At 54.7% G+C, this 23,454-nt stretch overlaps 2 pseudogenes across 1 annotated transcript; both read right to left on the bottom strand.

Moving 5' to 3' along the window:
• Positions 1-1,166: 1,166 nt before the first annotated feature.
• Positions 1,167-17,830, bottom strand: LOC143695319 (uncharacterized; annotated as a pseudogene).
• Positions 17,831-21,038: 3,208 nt separating this feature from the next.
• LOC129126572 (uncharacterized) lies at positions 21,039-23,001 on the bottom strand (annotated as a pseudogene). Its single transcript, XR_013184358.1, has 2 exons — positions 22,948-23,001; positions 21,039-22,478 (listed from the first exon to the last, which is right to left on the bottom strand). The product of XR_013184358.1 is annotated as an uncharacterized LOC129126572 (transcript).
• Between the last annotated feature and the right edge of the window lie 453 nt (positions 23,002-23,454).

Here is a 23,454-nt window from a genome sequence, read left to right as displayed (position 1 = left end):
GACCTCACCTAGATTTTTGAGGAATTTTTTGATGTTTCTCGCCTGGATTTTTTTGGGGGGGTCTCACTTGTTTTCTGGGCTTTTGGGGGGTCTCACTGGGATTTTCGGGGGGGGGGTTCTCACCTGAATTTTTAAAAATTTTTTTTGGGGAGGTGTCTCACCTGGACTTGGAGCTTTTGGGGATTTTTTGGGGAGGATCTCACTTGGTTTTTGGGGATTTTTTGGGGATGATCTCACCCGGATTTTTGCATTTTTGGTGGAATCTCACCCAGATGGTTTGAGATTTTTCAGGGGGGTCTGACTGGGATTTTTTGGGATTTCGAGGGGTCTCCCCTGGATTTTTTGGGATATTTTTGGGGTGTCTCACCTGTTTTTTGGGGATATTTTGGGGTCTCAGCAGCCGCAGCTCTGCCGGGCGGGGGCCGGAGCCCTCCGGGGCTGCCGGGGCTGCCGGAGCGACGCGTCCCCGTATTGGATCCCCGAGCCACCCGCTCGGGACCCAGCTCATCCCCGAACACGCCGGTGACAGCGCTGGGGCCGTGAGTGCCCAGGGCCTGCACTGCCACCACAGCTGGGATCTCTGCTGAGCTCTGGGGCTGCACAATCCCACAGGGCTTGGGGCTGGGGTCAAGCACAGCAGAGTCCTCCTTGCGTTTCTGGCAGGGACAGAATGAAATGCAGCTTCAGAGGCACCTCTGGAGAAACTTTAGACTCCTCAACATGCACCGCAACAGCAACTTACACACACGTTTACAACTGCCCAGGACAAAGGTAAAAGGCACAAACAAGATGCAAGAATTGTAGGCTCAGCACTCCCAGGGGATCCTGCAAGGAGGCTGCCAGCACAGGCACTGGTGTCTGTGGATGCAGCAGCTTTTCACAACCCTCTCAGATCTCCCACAAGAAAAGCCCCTGAAGACCAGAACATCAACTGTTTCCTCAGGAGCTTCAACTGCCTCCTAAAGTTTACATTCGGGTAGGATCCTGTTCTCAGCAGATCTTTAAGGCTGAATAGAAACCAGCAAGGTCTTATCCAAAGCCTTTTTTCCCCTAATAATCTCCTCAGTAATATTTGACAGGAGGAGGTGGATGTGATGCCAAACCTGGGGAATGAGCCCATAGCAGCCAGGAAGGTGGCTGGGATTCCTAATGAGGATCTTCCTCTCCTAGGGCACCTTCAGGTGGCACTCATCGTACAGCAGCACCTGGGGGGACACTTGGAGCTCAGGAACGAGACATCTGGGCAGAGAGATGACCCCAGGGCAATCAGAGATCCTGAGAGAATGGAGAACGTTTCCCCCCAGAGATTGTGCAATGGAGCAGAACACATTGGTCACTGTCCAATGCACATTGAACAGCCCTACAGGGATAAATTGCCTTCTACCTCTGCCCACTCCAACACGTCTTGTCAAGGAGGCCCAAACCCTGAGAGGCAGCACCCAGAGGCTGCCCAGTGCCCCAGGCAGAGCCCTTTGCCCCACAGCTGCCTCAGCCCCTCCTGTACCCCTGAAGGCTTGCAAGGACTCCTGGAACAGTCCCAGTGAGCCACGAGCTCTGGGGGAGCCTTCCCAACAAGGATCAGGGCTCCCCAAGGCCCAAGGAACACACAACCCCAGTGTCTCAGTACAAATGACTCCCTTCTCTGCCATGGTGCTGCTGCCCTGCCTGAGAACTCAGCTCTTTGCCCCAGCCCTGGAGGGCACGAGACAGCAGCTGCCCCACAGAGGGGCTGATCAGCCCCTGCCAGGCCCTGCAGCTCCCTGGCTCCTGCACTGCACAGCTCCAGGCCCTGCCTGGCCCCAGCTCCACCTGCTTTACAGAATGGCAGCCCAGGCACTGCCTGCATGGCTCTGCCTGCGACAGGGAACAGCCCCAGGGAGCTGCATCCCTCTGGGCATCACACTGACACCCACAGCAGCACAGCAGCATGGAATTCTGCTGCAGCAACAACGACTTTTGGGCTCAGCTCTGACAACATTAAAGCTCAAAATGGGAAGCAGAGGGAAGGAGAAAATCTGGAGCTGACCTGCCCCACCAAGGGCTGCTTTCCCCTCGTCAGACCTTGCCCTCCCCACTCTTGCTGGGAGCCACTTCCCCCCTGCCATGGGCCCTCATGGACAGAGCCAGACCCTGACTCTCAGTAGCTGCTTGGTGTGGCCCAAACCTGTGCACGGTGCTCACCACCAGCACAACTCCACCTCTTGCAGGAAGAAGGAGAGGAGGCCCTCGGGAAATTTGTTCCCCCTCACGCACCAAAGCCCAGGCCAATCAATGATATCATTGCTGGTGCCTTTAGAAGAGGGCCCAGGCCCGAGCTGGGCTGTGAGCAGGGGTGCTTTTCACCACAGGCTGCTGCCCAAGCACTGCTGTTCTCATGTCCAGCTGGCACAACATGAGGGCATCCAGCAGCACTTCTCCTTGGCACTGCAGCCAGCAAAGCCTGGGCAAGGCAGTGCCTGGGGGAGCCAGGCAAGGGCTGGGACCTGGCTGTGATGATCAGGGTTGCCCCTCCCTTGCCAACACCCTCCAGGCCCACCAGCATTCTCTGGTAGAACTCCATCACCGTGTTGGAGCACGGGGTCACCTGGTGGAAGAGAAGACCAGTCAATTCTCCCTTACAAAAGCTCCTTACCCACGTGTGATATCCTCCAGATCCTGAGGGAGGATTTGGCCTTAATTCTTCTGCTGCTCCATGTGCAGAGCACAGTCTGAGAGTAACAAAAGCCTTCTGGCAATACCAGATTTGTTAAACACCCCTTGCTATCAGGGCACAGGTCAGCTACATTAAAACATTAGACTACAGCTCTATGCACCACTGCATTCAAATTAAGGGGCCAATTTCTCATCTGACTACAATGACATTCGTGCAGAGGAAATCTGATTGAACACAATGAGTTCAGCTTCACAGCAGGAACCAGCTCGCCTTGCTGTTCATTCAAATCAGCCTGGCCATTTTCTTCTTGATCATCTTCATGGTCCTCCACACCTTCTTCAAGTCTTTGCATGCCCTCTTTAAGCGAAGCCTTCTCTGCTCCATTTCCATCCTGCGCCTTCTGGCCTCTTCTTCAGCTCTCCGGGCCTCTTCTCTCTGCTTCATGGCCGCCCTTCTGCGCCTGAGGCAGAGGAAGAAAGGCAGGAAGAGCAGCTCAGCAGCAGCCCAGTAGGGCCCCTGCTGCACGGCTGCCCAGAGCAGGGGTCCCCAGGCAGGCTCGGGTGGCTCTGGGGTAGCCTGCTCCAGGCCCTCTTTGCCCAGCTCTGCATCCTCATCCCAGCTGATCACCACGGGCCGTGGGAAGTGGAAGAGGAGCAGCACCAGCAGGGCAGGGACTGATTTGGACACCATGGTCTGCAGGAGGAGAGAGACAATTTGTGTTGCTTTGCACAAGAGTTGCAAACCCGTGTGTTATTAGGGAATGGCCGCTCCTGCTGTGCCAGAGCGCTCGAGCAGGGCTGAGAATCTGGTGTCCAAGTGCATTCATGTGCTCCATGTTGCATGGGGCACCCGTGTGCAGGAATAGAGAACACCTTCCCTCAGATGGGATCTGCTGTGGCAAGGCCCCTCTGGTTTTCTCCTCCACGCAGCAGTTTGCATGCAGAATGTGGGCAGATGTGACTTGGAGGTCCTCCTGCTCAGCCTTGGGTTCCCCTTGCAGAGCCTCAGCCCCTGCGTTCTGTCAGGGCCCCTGGGCAGGTGGGATATTCCCAGAGGAGAGGGGCCGGCTGTGTCCCCATTGCCCCTGTCCCTTATGTGCCTGTGCTCAGGAGGGCACAGAGAGGATGGGGACTCCTGCCTGCCCCGTGTCCTGTCTGCCTGCCGGGCCTGTCCCAGGGCAGCCGGGCTGTGATTGCTGTGCTGTGTCCCCCTGTCCCTGCTGTCCCTGCTGTCCCTGCTGTCCCTGCTGTCCCTGCTGTCATGGCCCACTGCAGGTTCCACACCTACACAGCCATGGTGGCTCCTGAGCTCTGCAGGGACCCGAGTGACAGTCTGAGTGGTGGCACTCCTGGTTTTCTTGCATTTGGCATCGCGCAGAGCAGAGGCTGGATCACAGCACCAAAGGAGCAGCTGCTGCAGGGGAGGAAAGGAGCCTCTGCATGGCCAAGGGCTGCTGTGGTGCCCCTGTGTCAGGAATTCCCCACAGCTGACACCTGAGTCCAGCATGGACACTCACAGACACAGCGTTTGTTCAGGCATTGCCTTTATTGTATCTTGACAGGGACTGCAGCTGCCTGAGGGAAGTCACCCTCCCGAGACAGGAGGGCAGAGAGTGTAATTTTAATTAACCAATTGTGATTGTAGGCATTCGTAGCGACAGTCTATATACTGTATATATGAATATTAAACAAGACACAAAATAATTATTGGATCATGAAGATTAAGCAACATTTGCTGGTTTAGATAAAAATAAAGTATACTTCAGTTTTGGTTAACTGCAATAATTCTTGGTAATTTTGATGAATTATAAGTTCTATGTAATCTAAAGAAAAGTGCCATTATTTAATTCCTACTTATTATTAAAATATTTATGATCTCTTACAAGAGTATTAATCTACATTATAGTAATAAAAAGTTTGGAAAATGTTTCTAAAGACAATTATTTTTAAATAAGATATTTTAAATATTTCAAAACCATTTAAGAACTTGAATCAATCTCCAAACATTGGCCCGATGCCTTCAAATGGTGCTTTCCTTCGAGCAGATGCAAAGGCTCTGTATGGAAAAGGGTTAAAATAGATGCAGTTACTACAGATCCCGTGAGGAGAGAGGGGGCAGAGGGGCAGGGTGTGTCAGGAGCCCGGAGCCTGTGCCCCGGCGCAGGGCTGTGCTGGGCAGCAAGCGCAGCTCTGTGCGCCGGCTGCTCACAAAGATGTGCGGCTCGCCTTGGCCGGCCCAGAGAGCATCTCCAGCAGGAAGCTTTTCTTCACACAGCCACTGCCTGTGCTCCTCCAAAAGCCTGCCCTGCCTACCTTCAGCATCCTGTTTGTATCCCTATTCATTCCAATCAGCCTGGCCATTTGCTTTTCTATTTCTTTTGTGGCCCGGCGCATTTGCTCCATGTCTTTGAATCTCTTCCTAAGGAACCGCCTTCTCCGCTCGCTTTCCACCTTCCTCCTTCTGGCCTTTTCCTCAGCTCTCTGGGCCGCTGCTCTCTGCCTCGTGGCTGCCCTTCTGCGCCTGAGCCACCAGCCCAAAAGCAGGAGCAGCGGCTGAGCAATTTGCCAGAGCTGGTGCAGGTAGCGCAAGGCAGCCAGGAGCCAGGGTCCCCAGCCAGGCTCAGCTGGCTCTGGGGGGGCCGCTTTCATCTCCTCTGCACGGGGCTGCCCATCCCCGTGAAATCTGTCCACCACGGAAAGTGGGAACAGGAAGAGGAGCAGCACAAGCCCAGCCAGGACTGCTCTGTGCGCCATGGTCTGCAGGAGGAGAGAGACAAGGCTTTCACTGGGGCTGCCAAGGGAGCTTGTGGGGGCTGAAGTGAGGCCCGGAGGCGCAGGGATGTGAGGGCAGAAGCAGAGGGCCCCGGGCAGCTGGCAGGCAGCAGGGCCTGTGCCAGTGGGCCAGCAGCAGCAGCCCCGTGCCCCGGCCAAGGCGCCGGCCCCAGGGGCTGGCCCTGGGTGCAGGGGGACAATGCAGGCCCGGGTGCGGCGCTTGTGGCCCGGCCCTGGCCCGGCCCAGCCCCGCCACGTGCGCACTCACCGCTTGCTCAGGCTGTGCTGGGCCAGCGTTACCTGCGGGGGCCTTTTCCAGCTGCCCCCATTGTGACACGCTGCCCCTGGTGTCACAGGGGCCAGAGGCATCACAGCCGGGCCAGCCCTGCCCTTGGTGCCCAGCCCAGCTCAGGGGCTCCCAGTGGGCCCAGCAATGAAAGCCCCGGCAGGCAGCAAGTGCAGCCCCTCTGGGAGGGGATGGGCCCCAGGGGCTCCCTTCACAAAGCAGGCAGAAGTTGCCAGACATGTTGTGGAAGAGAAAAGAATATAACTGATAATCTCGAATAGGATACATAATATCAACTATGAGAGCACCAGAGTTGCTTCTGTGATGGCGCTGGTTTTTCTCTCTTTCTCTGTGGAGTAGGTGAGGGTGGCTCAGTTTTCCTGCCTGAGTCTTCCCAGATGCAGCCCATCCAAGAGCTCTGTGAAACCTTCCCATTGTCGGACATCACTGAGATGGAACAGTAGCCAGGCCACCTCCAAGCTCCTCTAGATCAAGAAGCAGCACACGGCTGGTTCTGGCAGAGAATTTCAGCTGTTTTGTACGAGAGTGGCACAAATTGGCCACTCGTGCTGTAGCAGAACAGCTGAGCAAGGGGCAGGAATCTCAGGTGCGAGCGCATTCATGCGCTCCAGCTGGCAGGGCCCCAGCGCCCGCCCTGTGCCCTCGCGCACGGACGGACAGGCCGGGCCCTGCTCGCTGCCCTCACGGGGGCACTCCTGGCCCCAGCGCTCTCCAAGGCCTTCTCCAGGGGCGCCTTCCTGCGGCCTTTCCGTGCCTGCACCAGGCCCAGCACAGCCCTGCAGAGGGGCTGTGGGCCAGGGCCTGCAGGGCCAGCGCCAGGGCCAATGGCTTCTTCCCCCTGCCACAGGGCAGGCCGAGCTGGGCTCTGGGGAAGGAAGCCTTGGCTGTGAGGGCTGTGAGGCCCTGGCACAGGGCGCTCAGAGCAGCTGCGGCTGCCCCGTCCCTGCAAGTGTTCCAGTCCAGGCTGGATGGGCCTTGGAGCAGCCTGGCCCAGCCAGAGGTGTCCCAGCCCATGGCACAGGGGTAGAACTGGATGGCCTTGGAGGCCACTGTGGACACTCACAGACACAGTGTTTGTTCAAGCACTGCCTTTGTTGGAACTCTGCACTGACTGCAGCTCCAGAGGGAACAGAATGCCACAAGAAATGAGGGCAGGCAGTGTCCTTTTGAAAATCTATCATATACTTTAAACATCCTCAGGAACAAATCACAGTAATAGTCATCCTTACCTTAAGAATTTTTTTCTAGAGCGTTCTAAAAGATATATGAACTAATAGAATGACAATGGTGTTTGGACATTGTAGAGTGTGAAAAGTTACTTAGTATGACAAAGATTCAACACATATCAATTCTGGTTCATTGCCATAATTCGCAGTAATTGTTACAATTAATGATAATTACTATGTAGTAAGTAGAATGTAGAATCATTCTAATAGAATTAGTAGTTGTCTTTTATATAATTCCTACCAAAATGTACAATTTTTATACTATACAATGAAATTCTTTATAGATAAAAAAATAAATTATCTAAATTATTTCTAAACTAAGTATGAAGTTAAATCAATATCCATCTAATGCGTGCCTCGGCCACGTTTCGGGGTATCCCCGTCCGGCTGTGGCTGCTCTGGATAGCACAGTCCTGTCCAGCACAGCCTGCCTGGACTCCCAGGCAGCTTCCAGCTGCAGGCTACCTTAGCAAGCTCAGCTCATGGGGGATATCAGCTCTTTGTGATTATCAGCAAATCATTTGGGATTTCAGCTCTTTGGCTTGCTAAGTGCCTTGGGCAGATGCAGGGAGAGAGAGGAGAAGGCTGTGTGAGGTTCCACAGAGATGTCTTTATTGGGCTCTTCTGCAAAGGTTTTCAGGGACAGCCTCTTCTGCCAATCTGGCTGAAAGTAAAGGTTTTTATAGCATTCAGGGGTTTCAGAAATTGTTCAATAATAAGGGTTGAGGCGAAAGTGACCTATAGTCATAGAGAGAGATAAGCAGGGGCCCAAAGGCGGAAGAGGGGCATCTTAGGCCCAGCCATCATGACTCGGCATTTCCTGCCTTAGGCTGCTGAACGCCAGGGAGGCCTTGCAGGCCCTGTGCCTGCCCCATCCATCCATCCATCCGGCCCAATCCTGATTCAAATGCCTCCATCCTCGAGCAAATGCAAAGCTTCTGTATGGAAAAGGGTTCAAATAGATACAGTTAACACGGATAAAGGAAGAGAGAGGGCAGAGGGGCAGGGTGTGTCAGGAGCCCTGAGCCTGTGCCCTGGCGCAGGGCTGTGCTGGGCAGCAAGCACAGCTCTGTGCGCTGGCTGCTCACAAAGATGTGCGGCTCGCCTTGGCCAGCCCAGAGAGCATCCCGCTCACCTTGCTGTTCATTCAAATCAGCCTGGCCATTTTCTTCTTGATCATCTTCATGGTCCTCCACATCTCCTTCAAGTCTTTGCATGCCCTCTTTAAGCGAAGCCTTCTCTGCTCCATTTCCATCCTGCGCCTTCTGGCCTCTTCTTCAGCTCTCCGGGCTGCTGCTCTCTGCTTCATGGCCGCCCTTCTGGGCCTGAGGCAGAGGAAGAAAGGCAGGAAGAGCAGCTCAGCAGCAGCCCAGTAGGGCCCCTGCTGCACGGCTGCCCAGAGCAGGGGTCCCCAGGCAGGCTCGGGTGCCTCTGGGGTAGCCTGCTCCAGGCCCTCTTTGCCCAGCTCTGCATCCTCATCCCAACTGATCACCACGGGCCGTGGGAAGTGGAAGAGGAGCAGCACCAGCAGGGCAGGGACTGATTTGGACACCATGGTCTGCAGGAGGAGAGAGACAATTTGTGTTGCTTTGCACAAGAGTTGCAAACCCGTGTGTTATTAGGGAATGGCCGCTCCTGCTGTGCCAGAGCGCTCGAGCAGGGCTGAGAATCTGGTGTCAAAGTGCATTCATGTGCTCCATGTTGCATGGGGCACCCGTGTGCAGGAATAGAGAACACCTTCCCTCAGATGGGATCTGCTGTGGCAAGGCCCCTCTGGTTTTCTCCTCCACGCAGCAGTTTGCATGCAGAATGTGGGCAGATGTGACTTGGAGGTCCTCCTGCTCACCCTTGGGTTCCCCTTGCAGAGCCTCAGCCCCTGCGTTCTGTCAGGGCCCCTGGGCAGGTGGGATATTCCCAGAGGAGAGGGGCCGGCTGTGTCCCCATTGCCCCTGTCCCTTATGTGCCTGTGCTCAGGAGGGCACAGAGAGGATGGGGACTCCTGCCTGCCCCGTGTCCTGTCTGCCTGCCGGGCCTGTCCCAGGGCAGCCGGGCTGTGATTGCTGTGCTGTGTCCCCCTGTCCCTGCTGTCCCTGCTGTCCCTGCTGTCATGGCCCACTGCAGGTTCCACACCTACACAGCCATGGTGGCTCCTGAGCTCTGCAGGGACCCGAGTGACAGTCTGAGTGGTGGCACTCCTGGTTTTCTTGCATTTGGCATCGCGCAGAGCAGAGGCTGGATCACAGCACCAAAGGAGCAGCTGCTGCAGGGGAGGAAAGGAGCCTCTGCATGGCCAAGGGCTGCTGTGGTGCCCCTGTGTCAGGAATTCCCCACAGCTGACACCTGAGTCCAGCATGGACACTCACAGACACAGCGTTTGTTCAGGCATTGCCTTTATTGCATCTTGACAGGGACTGCAGCTGCCTGAGGGAAGTCACCCTCCCGAGACAGGAGGGCAGAGAGTGTAATTTTAATTAACCAATTGTGATTATAGGCATTCGTAGCAACAGTCCATGTACTGTATATATGAATATTAAACAAGACACAAAATAATTATTGGATCATGATGATCAAGCAACATTTGCTGGTTTAGATAAAAATAAAGTATACTTCAGTTTAGGTTAACTGCAATAATTCTTGGTAATTTTGAAGAATTATATAATTAATACAATTAATTATAAATTAATTATAATATATTATTATATGTAATCTAAAGAAAAGTGCCATTATTTATTTACTACTTACTATTAAACTATTTATGATCTCTTACAAGAGTATTAATCTACATTATAGAAATAAAAAATTTGGAAAATGTTTCTAAAGACAATTATTTTTAAATAAGATATTTTAAATATTTCAAAACCATTTAAGAACTTGAATCAATCTCCAAACATTGGCCCGATGCCTTCAAATGGTGCTTTCCTTCGAGCAGATGCAAAGGCTCTGTATGGAAAAGGGTTAAAAGAGATGCAGTTACTACAGATCCCGTGAGGAGAGAGAGGGCAGAGGGGCAGGGTGTGTCAGGAGCCCGGAGCCTGTGCCCCGGCGCAGGGCTGTGCTGGGCAGCAAGCGCAGCTCTGTGCGCCGGCTGCTCACAAAGATGTGCGGCTCGCCTTGGCCGGCCCAGAGAGCATCTCCAGCAGGAAGCTTTTCTTCACACAGCCACTGCCTGTGCTCCTCCAAGAGCCTGCCCTGCCTACCTTCAGCATCCTGTTTGTATCCCTATTCATTCCAATCAGCCTGGCCATTTGCTTTTCTATTTCTTTTGTGGCCCGGCGCATTTGCTCCATGTCTTTGAATCTCTTCCTAAGGAGCCGCCTTCTCCGCTCGCTTTCCACCTTCCTCCTTCTGGCCTTTTCCTCAGCTCTCTGGGCTGCTGCTCTCTGCCTCGTGGCTGCCCTTCTGCGCCTGAGCCACCAGCCCAAAAGCAGGAGCAGCGGCTGAGCAATTTGCCAGAGCTGGTGCAGGTAGCGCAAGGCAGCCAGGAGCCAGGGTCCCCAGCCAGGCTCAGCTGGCTCTGGGGGGGCCGCTTTCATCTCCTCTGCACGGGGCTGCCCATCCCCGTGAAATCTGTCCACCACGGAAAGTGGGAACAGGAAGAGGAGCAGCACAAGCCCAGCCAGGACTGCTCTGTGCGCCATGGTCTGCAGGAGGAGAGAGACAAGGCTTTCACTGGGGCTGCCAAGGGAGCTTGTGGGGGCTGAAGTGAGGCCCGGAGGCGCAGGGATGTGAGGGCAGAAGCAGAGGGCCCCGGGCAGCTGGCAGGCAGCAGGGCCTGTGCCAGTGGGCCAGCAGCAGCAGCCCCGTGCCCCGGCCAAGGCGCCGGCCCCAGGGGCTGGCCCTGGGTGCAGGGGGACAATGCAGGCCCGGGTGCGGCGCTTGTGGCCCGGCCCTGGCCCGGCCCAGCCCCGCCACGTGTGCACTCACCGCTTGCCCAGGCTGTGCTGGGCCAGCGTTACCTGCGGGGGCCTTTTCCAGCTGCCCCCATTGTGACACGCTGCCCCTGGTGTCACAGGGGCCAGAGGCATCACAGCCGGGCCAGCCCCGCCCTTGGTGCCCAGCCCAGCTCAGGGGCTCCCAGTGGGCCCAGCAATGAAAGCCCCGGCAGGCAGCAAGTGCAGCCCCTCTGGGAGGGGATGGGCCCCAGGGGCTCCCTTCACAAAGCAGGCAGAAGTCCCCACTGATAAGGTTCCAAAGGGAAAAGATTATAATCAATAATGTTGAGTAGGATACATATTATCAGCTATGAAAACACCTGAGGTGCTTTTCCTAATGGGACTTGTTCTTCTGTGAGTGGCGTTGGGTGATGGTTGCTCAGTTTTTCTTGCTTGACTCTTCCCTGATCCAGTCCATCCAAGACTTCTCTGAAACCTTCCCATTCTCAGACAGCAGAAATAAAGAACTGCAGTGAAATCACTGCTAGTCCCCTTCAGATCAAGAAGGTGCAGGGGGGTGGTTCTGGCAGAGAATTTGAGCTGCTCTGGACAGAGTCGCACTGCTGTGTTAGCAGGGACTGGCTGCTTGTGTTTTTCTTTGGATGAACAGAATCTTCCTTGTGTCCCCAGTGAACACATGGAGCTCACACCAGCAGTGCCTCTTGCCCGTTCCCTGCCCAGCCAGACCTTCCAGCCCAGCTGAAATGCCCAGCGTGGCCTTTGAGCACAAAGGGATTGCAGAGCCAAAAGCATCTGTGTAGCCACCATGGTGTTCAGCGGCTGCTGCTCGGGGAAGGGCACTGAGAGGAGGCCACTGCTGCTCTTGTCAGAGCGCTGCTGTGCAGGGATGTCCCTCGCCCTGCTCAGTCCCACATCTGCCCATCTTTTGGCCTGGTCTGGGCTCAGGTGGATGCCATCTGCTCCCAGCAGACCCAGCTGCTCCACGGTAGATGCACAGGCATGGAATCCAAAACCTTGAGTATGCCCTGAGTAGCCAGGCATTCAGCTGTTCAGTTTGTCACTGCCCACAGCAGGGGTTAGAACAAGATGGTTTTTCAGATTCCTTGTGACCCAAACCATTCCAGGCTTCTAGGATTTCTCCATGACTGACTTTGGTCCCCTCAAAAGACCTCCTCTCTCCTCTCTTCCCTCCACCTGTGGAGAACGCATTCTGATGCTGCTGCTGCTGTTGGGACAGATTGGTGGATACTCTTCCTGCCATCTCATGGGTGTAAGCATGACTCCTCTCTGAAGTCTTTGTCCCTGAATCAGTGCCTTCAAAGAACAGTTATCTCCCCTCCTTCCTTTTCCATTCAGCACTTGAGCAGACACAGCATTTCTCATCGTTTTCCACAGAACAGTACAGGTGCCAGTTCCCATCTTGTGGAGCCCTCTGCCATAAATCAGCCTGACAGGTTTATTCTCTACGTAATGGGAAATGATGACAAATGCAGCTGCATAATCTAGTTAGTAACTCACCATAATGACTGCCTCTGGGGGGATTTAAGGGTTTTGTCATATGTGAGCTTTCAGAACTTTAGAGGTTACATTTTTCACACTTTTTTGTCGGAATCTCAGTTTATCAGACTTTACTGCAGCATTATCACTTGCAGTACCAGTACAACCCTGGACTTCACAAATGTCTCACATCAGCATGAAAAAGGCAGAGAAAACAAGAACTGCTGTGAATTAATGAGCCGGGTAACACGTCTCACAACAGTGATGAAACAACCTGTGTTCTTCTTAGAGCCGCAACAGAAAGTCCAAATGTCTGGTTTTTTGGGGTTTTTTTTGTTTGTTTGTTTGTTTGTTTGGGGTTTTTTTGTTTGTTTGTTGTGTTTTTGTTTTTTTTTTCACAAAACACAGGCAGCAGCAAAGAACTGAAACAACACAGCCAGGCTTAAAAACTGAAAGATCTGCAAGGCTGAGTCTATCCTAGTTAATGGTGAAATGATGTGTGAATCTGTCCTAGATGTTCAAATGAAGAAGATTGATTCCCAGTTATAATATGGCTTCTAAGCAAAACACTGGGATTATATAGGAGAAATGCATGTGTCATGAAACAACCAAGAAATCAGAGAGACAGTTCCAAGCTCTACTGTGAAGGTCTGGGAAATGTTCAGAGTTACCATCTATGGAGTTTGGTGCAGGATAAGCTGGAACAAAAGGCCATCATTACCCAAATTGATTTCCTTTGGGTTGGTTTGTTGCTGGGGTAGATGCAACATGTTCCTTGCACTGGAGGGTAGACAGAGGCAAGATCTGGTTTGGGCTCAATCACACCTGGATCAGGGAGGTGGCTGAAACCTGGGCTGGCCAAAGCCTCAGAATCACAAAATATCCTGGGCTGGAAAGGACCCCCAAGGATCACCAAGTCCAGCTCCTGGCCCTGCAGAGGACACCTCCCCAAGAATCCCACGCTGTGCCTTGGCATGTGCTGGTGGGCAGGAGCACACAGCTGGCCGTGGCTTTGGGTGCATGGGTAAGATGAGATGGTGAGGAGCATCCCTGCTCCCTGAGCTCCTGGAGAGCTGCAGACACTGATCACTGGTAAGGACAGCACCAGGGCCATGGCCTGGGGCTGGTGATCTGGTGTCTCCTTCCTGCTGCTGCTTTCTGCTACAGATAACAGCCTGGTACCAAGGTCTTGTTGCTGAGGTGATAAACGGCTGGGGAGATTCCCTCCCTGCTCTTGTCTGCACAAGTTCTTATGCTCAGCACCAGGAAGGATTGGGCCAGAATGGAGGCATTTGGGGTCTCAGGGCTGAGGCTGAGACAGACAGCCAGGCAGAGCAGCTCCTCCTGGCTGATGCAAACATTAGCCCTGTGCTGGCCAGGCCAGTGATCCATAGCTATGGGTCCACAGTGATGGTGGTGCTGGGTATTCACTGGGAGAAGAGGAGGTGTAAAATGAAGCTTCTGAAGCTGCTTGGGATCCTGGAAGCTGCTCAGACCCCACTTGACCACAGTGGTTGTTTGGCCAGCTGAAGTGATGGAATTTATTGGGCTGTGCAGGGACAGTTTTCTGTGCAAACATGAAGGACTTTCAGGGGGGATGTAATATGGCCTCATAGTAGAAACAGCTGGGCTGAACACTCTTTATTCCAGCTATGAATCTTTGCTCTTAAGAGCAACAGATTCCACCTTTCATTAAACCAGAACTTCTTGTTCTTGTTGTTGTTGTTGTTGTTATTTTGAGGAATAAAAATGACCTTTCTTGTTTATTTTATTAGCATTTTAAAATCTTTCTAGTTTATTTCATTAGCATTTTAAATCATCTGGTCACCCACTGGATGCATGAAACATGAGATGTTACCAAAGTGTAGCTCACTTCAGACAGGGAGTGCTGATAGTTGGCAGATCTGTACAGGTGTCCTCATCCTGGGTGCATTGGATGTTATCCCATCCAAGCAGGCAGTTTAACACAAGCAGCTATTTCACTGAGCTTAATTAACAACAGAAATAAAAACTATATCTTTAGAACAAAGTTGCTTTGACATCTACCATCACTCAGCGAGAGGTTTATTGTTATGGACACATAATATTGGCTTTTTGCAGAGATTAAAATGGATTTTCTATCTGTGGTGTTAAAGTAACTTTGTTATTGTCTTGGTTTGAAAAGCCAGGTGTCTGCTAAGGAAGGCAGGAGCCTCCCCTGGAATGGAAAATGTAAACCCCCTCCCTCTGAATTGTTATAATTTTGAAATTAAGGAGCTTTCAGGCTAAGATATGGGAATAGGAATAACAGTTCTTTTTTAGGAAAAATTAAAAATATAAATGCAGTAGTACAAATGAAAAAAACCCCACTGACAGAATCAGAACAGGACCTGACACCCTGTGGGTCAGGGTGCTGGCAGCAGTCCCATTCAGTGGTGGCTGCAGCCCTCCTGCAGTGCCAGGTGTGGCTCTGTTGGAGCAGGGATCCTGGAGAAGGGTGGAGTTTTCCTCTGAAGGTCCAGGGCTGTTGTAGATGGGCCTGGGAATCTTCCTTCCTCTGGGAATCCAGTTGGAAAAGGCTGATCCTCTGGGAATGCAGTGGAGAAGAAAGACAGCTGCTCCTCTGGGAATCCAGGAGGAAAAGGCTGATCCTCTGGGAATCCAGGAGGAAAAGGCTGATCCTCTGGGAATCCCGTGGAGAAGAAAGACAGCTGCTCCTCTGGGAATCCAGGAGGAAAAGGCTGCCTACAGTGTTCCAAATCTCAGATTCTGTCCAGGTAGGAATGCTTGGCTCCTCCCCCTGGGCGGAGCATCTCCCAATGGGATGATGTCATTTAATCAGCCATGCAGTGACACTCAGTGGCACATTACCAGAAGATTAATAATTAATAATTAATGGCCTACTAATGGAACACACCTCCCCACAGGGAGGATTGGTTGTGGAAGAGAGAAACTGCCCAATGAACAGAAGATAACTGCCCCACCACTGACAGATGGCAAACAGAACACACACTTATCTTGCAGTCCAGGACCCGTCCCCACTGGCTGCCCCCATTCTCCAGAGTTCATGGTGTCCAGGGAGGCTGCAGCTGCCGGTGCCGGGAACAAATGAGACGGGTCTGGGTTTCAGAAAGCTCCAGAATCCATTTCTGACCCCCGAAAGACAGTGCAAAGGGAGGGCCATGGGGCTTTTATAGGGTATCCCAGGGCTGGAGTTTGGGTTTGTGTTGGATCGGCGGGAGAAATGTGGCATGCAATATGACTGATCAGCAAGTCTCGAACTTTACTGAGAGTCACACATATTTATATTGGTGTTAATAAAGCTCATACATATTGCAAAGAAGAGCTCATTATTGGTTAGTTACTTATCGGCCAACTACGCCTCCTTCTGCATTCTTGTGGTTATTCTGTTGAAACTATTCTTCATATTTTTGGCAAAAGAGCCTCTCCCCTGTCCTGTTGTTGCATCAAGGGCACAATGTCCTTGCCTTATATGGACACTGACTGCTGACTCCTAGACTTCTCTCCTTCTTGCTTAACCAGGGGTATTATGTCGACGTGACCTTTCTCAGCCAGCCAACTGTCTACAAAGCTCAGCGGGACAAGGCTCCTGTCCATGCTCTCCCACATTCCACAGTGCCCAGGCCACACCAGGAGTGCTCAGAGCTGCAGCCAAAAGCTTCCTATCGATCCTCTCTTGCAGAGGACACCAGCACAGAGGCACAGGTGCCACCTCCTCCAGCTAAGCCCAGGAGATCCACCTCCTCACCAGCTGCAAGAGCAGGACGCTTATGTGCCAGCCGCCCCTCCCAACCCCGTTCTTCCCCTCGTGCCTTGAAGGCGCATCCCCACCTTGAGACACCCGGGGCAGGAAAAAGAGCTGGCCCCGGACAATGTCCTCGTTGCTGTGGAAAGGAAGGTGCCCACAGAGCAGCTCATAGAGCAGGATGCCCAGGGACCAGATGGTGGCTGGCTGGCCATGGTAGCAGCCAAAGAGGATCCACTCCGGTGGGCTGTACTCCAGCGTTCCTATGGGACACGGGCGCAGCTCATCAGGCCCATGCTGCTCCCTCCCTCCCAGCCAGCTCCCGTTCCACAACAGCCAGGCCCTGCCCTGCCACAAAGCAACTTGGCTGCAGCTGGCTGAAGGATTCCCCCTCCTTCCTTGCCTCCTTCCTTCCCTCCCTCTTCCCCCTCTGCCAGCCAAGGGGGGAACTCCACTGCCCGGCTGGGCCCCAGTTTTGGGCTCACCTGACATCCAGGTGTAGAACGTGTCCTGGAGGATCGTGCCGCAGCCGAAGTCGATGAGCTTCGCCTCACCCGTGGCCAGGTCGACGAGGAGGTTCTCGGCCTTGATGTGGCGGTGCAGGACGCCGCGGCTGCTGCAGTGCCCCATGGCCTCCAGCACCTGGCGGAACAGCCCCCGCGCCACGGGCTCCGTCAGGAACCGCCGCTCGTGCAGGAAGTACCAGAGGTGCTGACAGCGCTGCGGACGCTCCATGAGCAGCGCGAAGCCCTCGGGCACCTCGAACCAGTCCAGGAGCCGCACGAAGCCAGGCCGCGACACCATCCACAGCAGCGCCAGCTCCAGGGGCACAAGGGCGCCCTTGCGCTGCGGGGGGACCGCGATGCCGTCAGCGGGGCTGATGCTGCGCCGCGCCTCGGGCAGCCCCTGCCCGGCCCCGCCGCGGCTCGCCATGGCCCGGCCCGGGGCGCTGCGCGGCCCCCGCTCACTCCACGCTCGCTGCCCTCGCAGCGTTCCTGCTGCCGCCCTGCCGGGCCTCACCTCAGCCCCGCCCGGCACGCCCCGCTGGCTCCTCCCGCTGGCCCCTCTCACTCCCCAGCTGCCCCCACTCCGAGATGCGCTCCCGGGACACTCGCTTGATGGCCGCCTGCGAGCCAAGGCCAGCGGCGGGCTGAGCTCATCGCCCGCCGCCGCCCTCCGAGCCAGCCCCGTCTCTTCCCGGGGCGCCGTCGGCGCGGCAGGGACCGGAGTAAACGCTGCCGCAGCTGCCGCTGCCCAGCAGCGGGCCCTGCCGCTAGAGCTGCTCCAGGGGAGGCCTCTCCGCCCGTGCAGGCGGCACCGCGCTGCCGCTCTTCTGCCCGGAGCACCCGCCCGCCCGGCGCGCTGCTGCTTGCCGAGCCGCCCCGGGCTGCGGTGGCTCGGGGCCGGCAGCCGAGCTGGCGAGCGGCGGAGCTCGGAGCGGGGCAGCTGCCGGCCACGCTGTCGGCCACGGGGCGAGAGCCGGGCGGCAGCGGGGCGGCTGCGGGCGGAACCGCGGCAGGGGCTTCGTTCGGGGCCGGGGCCTCGGCCGGGGCTGGGCCAGAGCCCGCGCCAGGCGCAGCCAAAAGCCCGCACTGCTCCGCCAGCACCAGAGCGAGCGGCTCTTCCAGCGGCGCCACAGCCAGGACGGAGAGAGCCCGGCCGAGGCGGAACCACGGCGGGCCGGGCAGGGGCGGGCACGGGGCGGCCCCGCCGAGGGGCGCCTTGCGGGACGCAGCATCAGCCGGGCTGGGAGAGGTGGAACACGGACGGCACAGCAAGGGACCGGAATAGAGTGAGTGTGAGAGGTAGAAGGGGATGTCGAGCGAGTGGGAAGTCGAGTGTAAAACCAATCAAGAGAAGCGCTGCTGCTGGTGCTGCTGCTGCTGCGGAGCCGCCGGAGCTCGCGGCCGTTCCTCCGTTGCCCCCGCGAACCCAACGGAGGAGCCGCCGCACGCCCCAAGGAACGAAAGAGAGAAACAAACAAATCACACCCCAAAGTCATTCCTATTAGAGAAGTAACCAAAGAAAACAATGTAGCAATAACGAAGACTGTTGGCTTCTGGCTTCTTTCTTCTTTGCATGAGACCAAGCATTTCATGGGGAACAATTGCCTCTTCTGACAATTTTGCCAGAGTGGACTGGAGCAGAGCATTTACTTTTCAAGTAGAAAAGGGAAATCATGTCAGTAATGTCATCTCTTTTCATCCTCTGTTGACACAGTTGCAGGCTGTCAAAAGACATGGTCTGCAGTGTGGAACTTGGGGCCAAGTTTCTTTTTCTGCCAGAGGATGAGGAGGGGAAGTATCCCAGAATCATGGAGTCGTGGCATGGTTTGGCTTGGAAGGGATCTGGAAAATCCCATGGCTGCAACTCTCCTGCTGTGGCTGGGGATCCCTTGCACTGGACCGGCTTGTCTAGAGCTCCATGCAGCCTGGCCTTGAACACTGTCAGGGACGGGACATGCCCACCTTCTCTGGGCAACCTGTTCCAGGAGAGTCTTTTTTCTGAATCCCTTACCTAAACCTAATCTCTCTCCATTTGAATCCATGCTCCCTTGTCCTGTCCTTGCCTGCCCTCGTACAAAGTCCCTGTCCAGCTTTCTTGTGTGTTGCCCTCAGGTACTGGAAGGCCACAGCTGGATCAAGGCTGGGTCTCTTTGCCAGGCTGAAGAAGCCGAGCTGTGTCAGCCTTTCCTTGCAGGAGAGGAGCTGCAGCCCTGGCACCATCTGGGTGTCCCTGCTGGGCCCCTGCTGCAGCGTGTCCACGTCCTTGCCGTCCGTGCCGGGGAGCCCGGCAGAGGCGGAGGCAGCGCTGCAGGTGCAGGGTCAGCGGCGGGGAGGAGACCCGGCCCTGGCAGCGGCTCCGGGAGCAGCGATGGGCGCTGGGCCGCCCGCACTGCAGAGAGCCGGGGCCCTTGTGCCTGCCCTTGTGCCCAGGGCGCCTTTCCCCGCCGCCCGCCCACCCGCCCGCTCGGGGGAAATGCCCCCTGTGCCGCCCCTCAGGGCCGCCCCTCGCCGCTGCCCCGGGCGCTCCCGGCGCCGCCTGGAGGGGCCCAGGCCTCGGCCTCACCCTGCTCAGCCCGAGGCCTGGAAAAGCAGATTCAAACACCCACCCAGAAAGTGCCCCAGGATGCCAAGGTCAATCTTTTGTCACCAGCACGGCTTTGCTATCAGAGTCTGGACGGGAGTAGAAAATCACCAGGGGAAAAGAGCATGGACAAGTTCTGCCTTGGCACTACCTCAAGCTGTGGGGTACCAGTTGTTGGTTTCACTGGCTCTGGATTGAAGGCACTTGAGACAGTAATTCATGTTCAGACTCAAGTGTTTATTATTTCTTATCAGTAAAACAGCCTCATTACTGGGAGTTCAGCAGCTTTTCATTAGAAGGCACAAAATGGCCAACAATCTCTTGTTCCAAGGTCTTTTAAGACTAAACTATCCAACTAAGAACTGACACCTAGATTATTTTCCCTTTTAACCCAATACCTGATCTCAAAGAGCCTGCAATGTGGAATTTCTGCCCAATTACAAAAAGCCACCCAAACCCATGAAGAAGAAGGAAGAAGCATGAAGAAGAAACCCAGGACGAAACACTGTGCCCTCCATTTTGCTTCCATCCACAACATACTAAAAATCCCACAACCTCAATTTCTCAGAGTCAGAGTGGAGCAAAGCCCAAAAACTGGAGGTGATAAGAATGGACTAAAGCCACAACCAAGGAATCTGCATCGCCCTGAAATACCTTTCCCCTTACATCAGCCTGGTGCATATTCATAGAGCCTCATGCATATCCATCAACTACTTTACATATTCCAGGAATGATTTTACATGGCCCCTCCCTGGGTCTGCCTTTTCAGAGCATGTGTGTTTCTTGGCTGTGGTTTTAGTCCATTCTCTTTATCGCCTCCAGTTTTTGGGCCTTGGTGCACTCTGCCTTCAGACGGGGAGTGCTGATAGTTGGCAGATCTGTACAGGTGTCCTCATCCTGGGTGCATTGGATGTTATCCCACCCAAGCAGGCAGTTTAACAGAAGCAGCCTTTTCACTGAGCTTAATTAACAACAGAAATAAAAACTATAGAACAAAGTTCCTTTAAAAAACAGTCCCAGCCCATATTTGATCCCAGTCCAGTTGATCCCAGTCTGTGTGGTCGTGATCCATATGGTCCCAGCCTGTGCAGCCCCAATCCAAAGGATCCCAGCCCATATTTGATCCCAGTCAATATTTGATCCCAGCCCATATTTGATCCCAGCCCATATTTGATCCCAGTCTGTGGGGTCCTGCACACACTCCCAGGGTCTGGAATTCCAGTTCCCAGCCAGGAAAAAATGTTCCTGCCCTTGAACTTCCTTCCTATCCCCTCAACAAATTGCAATAAAATTATAAACAAAGAAATAATAATTGAAATTAAATAAATTATAATAAAAAAAATCAACTCTTCTTTACAATACTCCAGCAGTGATTTAACTCAAACCAACAATAACTATTACTATAATATTACCAATGCATATAAATAAACAAATTATATATCAAGAAATACCTTTTGAAAATTTTAACTCGATGACTAATTTTTTTAGATAAAAAAATCTAAAGAAACTACCATGAAATCTAACACCTCTTAGTTAAACAATTCATATTACAAATATACTAAACACAAAACCAAACACCACTATAATTTCTCAGACATTTCAACTAAACAATTAAACTTTAATAACATCCTTAAGTACTCTTGAAAAATTAAAATTATTATTAAAAAATTAATTGCGTGGGGGTGGTTTTATTTCAATATTGGTTTTTGGATTGTTTGGGTTAGATGATTTAAAAAATGGGACTTTTATAGGAATTGAATCAGCTGAAAAGGTGGCACTCTGCAAACAGAACTGACTGAAAATGAACGAGGCAGAAATCAGTAACTCGGAAAGTTTTATTTGCTATCAAATACATCCCACACACCCAGGCACACACAATCCCCATCCCACTGCTCCACATTGGGATCCCACTTCTCCAAGTCCCCTTCCAACCCCATCTCACCCTGGTGGCTGTGGAATGGATTGAGTTTGGCATGGGATTGAGTTTTTTTGAGGAGGGAACAAGGAATTTAAGGTAGGATTGAGCCTTTTTGGGTTAAAGTTCAGCTATTTTCAGTGGAATTTGAGTGGTTTTGAGGTGACAGATAGATCCCTCTTGGCTTTTGGAGTAGAGAGAGATGGAGAAGAGAAAAAAATTCAGGCCAAACCAAAGGACAAGCAGCTAGGAGTGTTCCCAACATGGATCACAGGGAATGTGAGTGACCAGGGCTGTGCCCAAAGTGCCTCCTCCAGTGGGGGATGGAGCTGCAGCAGCGCACGAAGCTCTTCCCGCACTCGGGGCACTCACAGGGCTTCCCTTACCGGTGCCTCTGTTGGTGTCGGGTCAAGTGAGAGCTCCTGGAGAAGCTCTTCCCACACTGGGGACACTCGTAGGGCCTCTCCCCTGTGTGGATGCGCCGATGGGTGACGAGGGTGCAGTTGCGCTGGAATCCCTTCCCGCAGTCGGGGCATTGGAAGGGCCTCTCCTCTGTGTGAATCCAATAGTGCTGGAGGAGATTGGTGCTGGTCTGAAACCTCTTCCTGCATTTATCACACTTGTAGGGCCTCTCCCCTGTGTGGATGCGCCGATGGGAGACGAGGGTGGAGTTGCGCTGGAATCCCTTCCCGCAGTCGGGGCATTGGAAGGGCCTCTCCTCTGTGTGAATCCAATAGTGCTGGAGGAGATTGGTGCTGGTCTGAAACCTCTTCCTGCATTTATCACACTTGTAGGGCCTCTCCCCACTGTGGATGCGCCGATGGGTGATGAGGGTGGAGTTGCGCTTGAATCCCTTCCCGCAGTCGGGGCATTGGAAGGGCCTCTCCTCTGTGTGACTCTGATAGTGCCGGAAGAGACTGGAGCTGGTCTGAAACCTCTTCGCACACTTGGAGCACTCACAGGGTCTCTCCCCAGTGTGGGTCCTCTGGTGCCTGATCAGGCTGGAGCTGCAGCTGAAGCTCTTCCCACACTCCCGACACTCGTAGGGCTTCTCCCCAGTGTGGGTCCTCTGGTGCCTGATCAGGTGGCAGTTCCTCCTGAAGCTCTTCCCACACTCCACGCACAGGTGGGGCTTCTCCCCATCATGGAGCTGCTCATGGAGCACCAGCTCCGAGCTCTGCCTCCATCTCCGGCCGCCTTCCCGGCCCAGGCTGGCTCTTTCCCCCTCGCATCCCCGCCATCTGCGTTTGCAGCCCCTCCTCGTGCGGCATCTCCGGGCCTTTTCCTCCCCGTTGGCTTCCTGCGCCGTGGAGCCGCTCAGAACGGCCTCTGCCACCAGGTTCTGCCGCGGGCATTTGTCCTCCCTGCTCTCCATGCTCAGCTCCTGCTCTGGGTGAGGAAGGACAAGGACAGCATGGGATTTGCCTCCGTGCCACAGGCAAGGGCAACGAGATCCCCCCAGGCCGTCTCTGGGGACGCACTGCCCCCTCTTGGCTCTCCCCATTTCGGGATGCCGGGGCTCTTTGGGCTCCCGGGCTCCCTTCTCCCCTCATTCTCTGCTCTGGGCTGCAGCGGCTCCAAGGAGTCCCCCCTGCCCCTCTCCAGGCTCTTGAGGCTCCCGCCAATGGCGGCGCTCCCCCCTCTCTGGCCTCCCCAATTTTGCCTCCTGGGGGACACAGGGCTCTGCTCCTCCAGGCTGCCTCTGCCCGCAGCCGCCACCGCCACCCCCCGATGTCCCCCCGAGGGGCCTTTTCCGCTCAGCCGTGGACTTCTTCATTCTCCAAACATCCCCCCAAAAACCCAACCCAGGGACCCCCCGGGACATCCAGGCCTGGCTCCCCCTCCCCGCTCACCTGCGCCATGGGGGGGGCGATGATCCCACAGGTGGGGGCTGCGAATTCAGGCAGGGATCGAGACCGCGTGGTTCCCTCAGCTCAGCCTTGATCCGCCTTTGTCCCTCCTCTTCCTCTTCCTCCCGCTCCTCCTCTGTCCTATCTCCACCTCCCTCTCCTCCTCCCCCCTAACCCCGCCTCCTTCCCTGCTCTTTCTCCTCCCGCTCCTCCTCTTCCATCCCCCCTCCTCCTCCTCCCCTGTCTTATCCCCACCTCCTGCTCCTCTTCCATCCCGCCCCTTCCATTCCTTCTCCCCCTCCTCCCCCCTTACCCCGCCTCCTCCTCCCCCTCCATCCCTGCCCTTCCCTCCCTCCTCCTCCTCCCCCAGCAGCAGCCACACCCTCGGTGCCCCGTTCCCGCAGCCCTCGCAGCCCGCGGCAGCAGCGGCCATGGAGCCGGGCCAGGTCGGCATGGGCAGCGCGGGGCTCTCGGCTGCTCCCAGCCGCTGCGGGCGGGGGGAACCCGGCC

This window comes from Agelaius phoeniceus, chromosome 15, assembly GCF_051311805.1.
Source record: "Agelaius phoeniceus isolate bAgePho1 chromosome 15, bAgePho1.hap1, whole genome shotgun sequence".
In the NCBI taxonomy this organism is placed as follows: Eukaryota; Metazoa; Chordata; class Aves; order Passeriformes; family Icteridae; genus Agelaius; species Agelaius phoeniceus.
The sequence above is the reverse complement of the archived record's forward strand: the minus strand, read 5'-3'. Positions and strand labels throughout refer to the sequence as shown.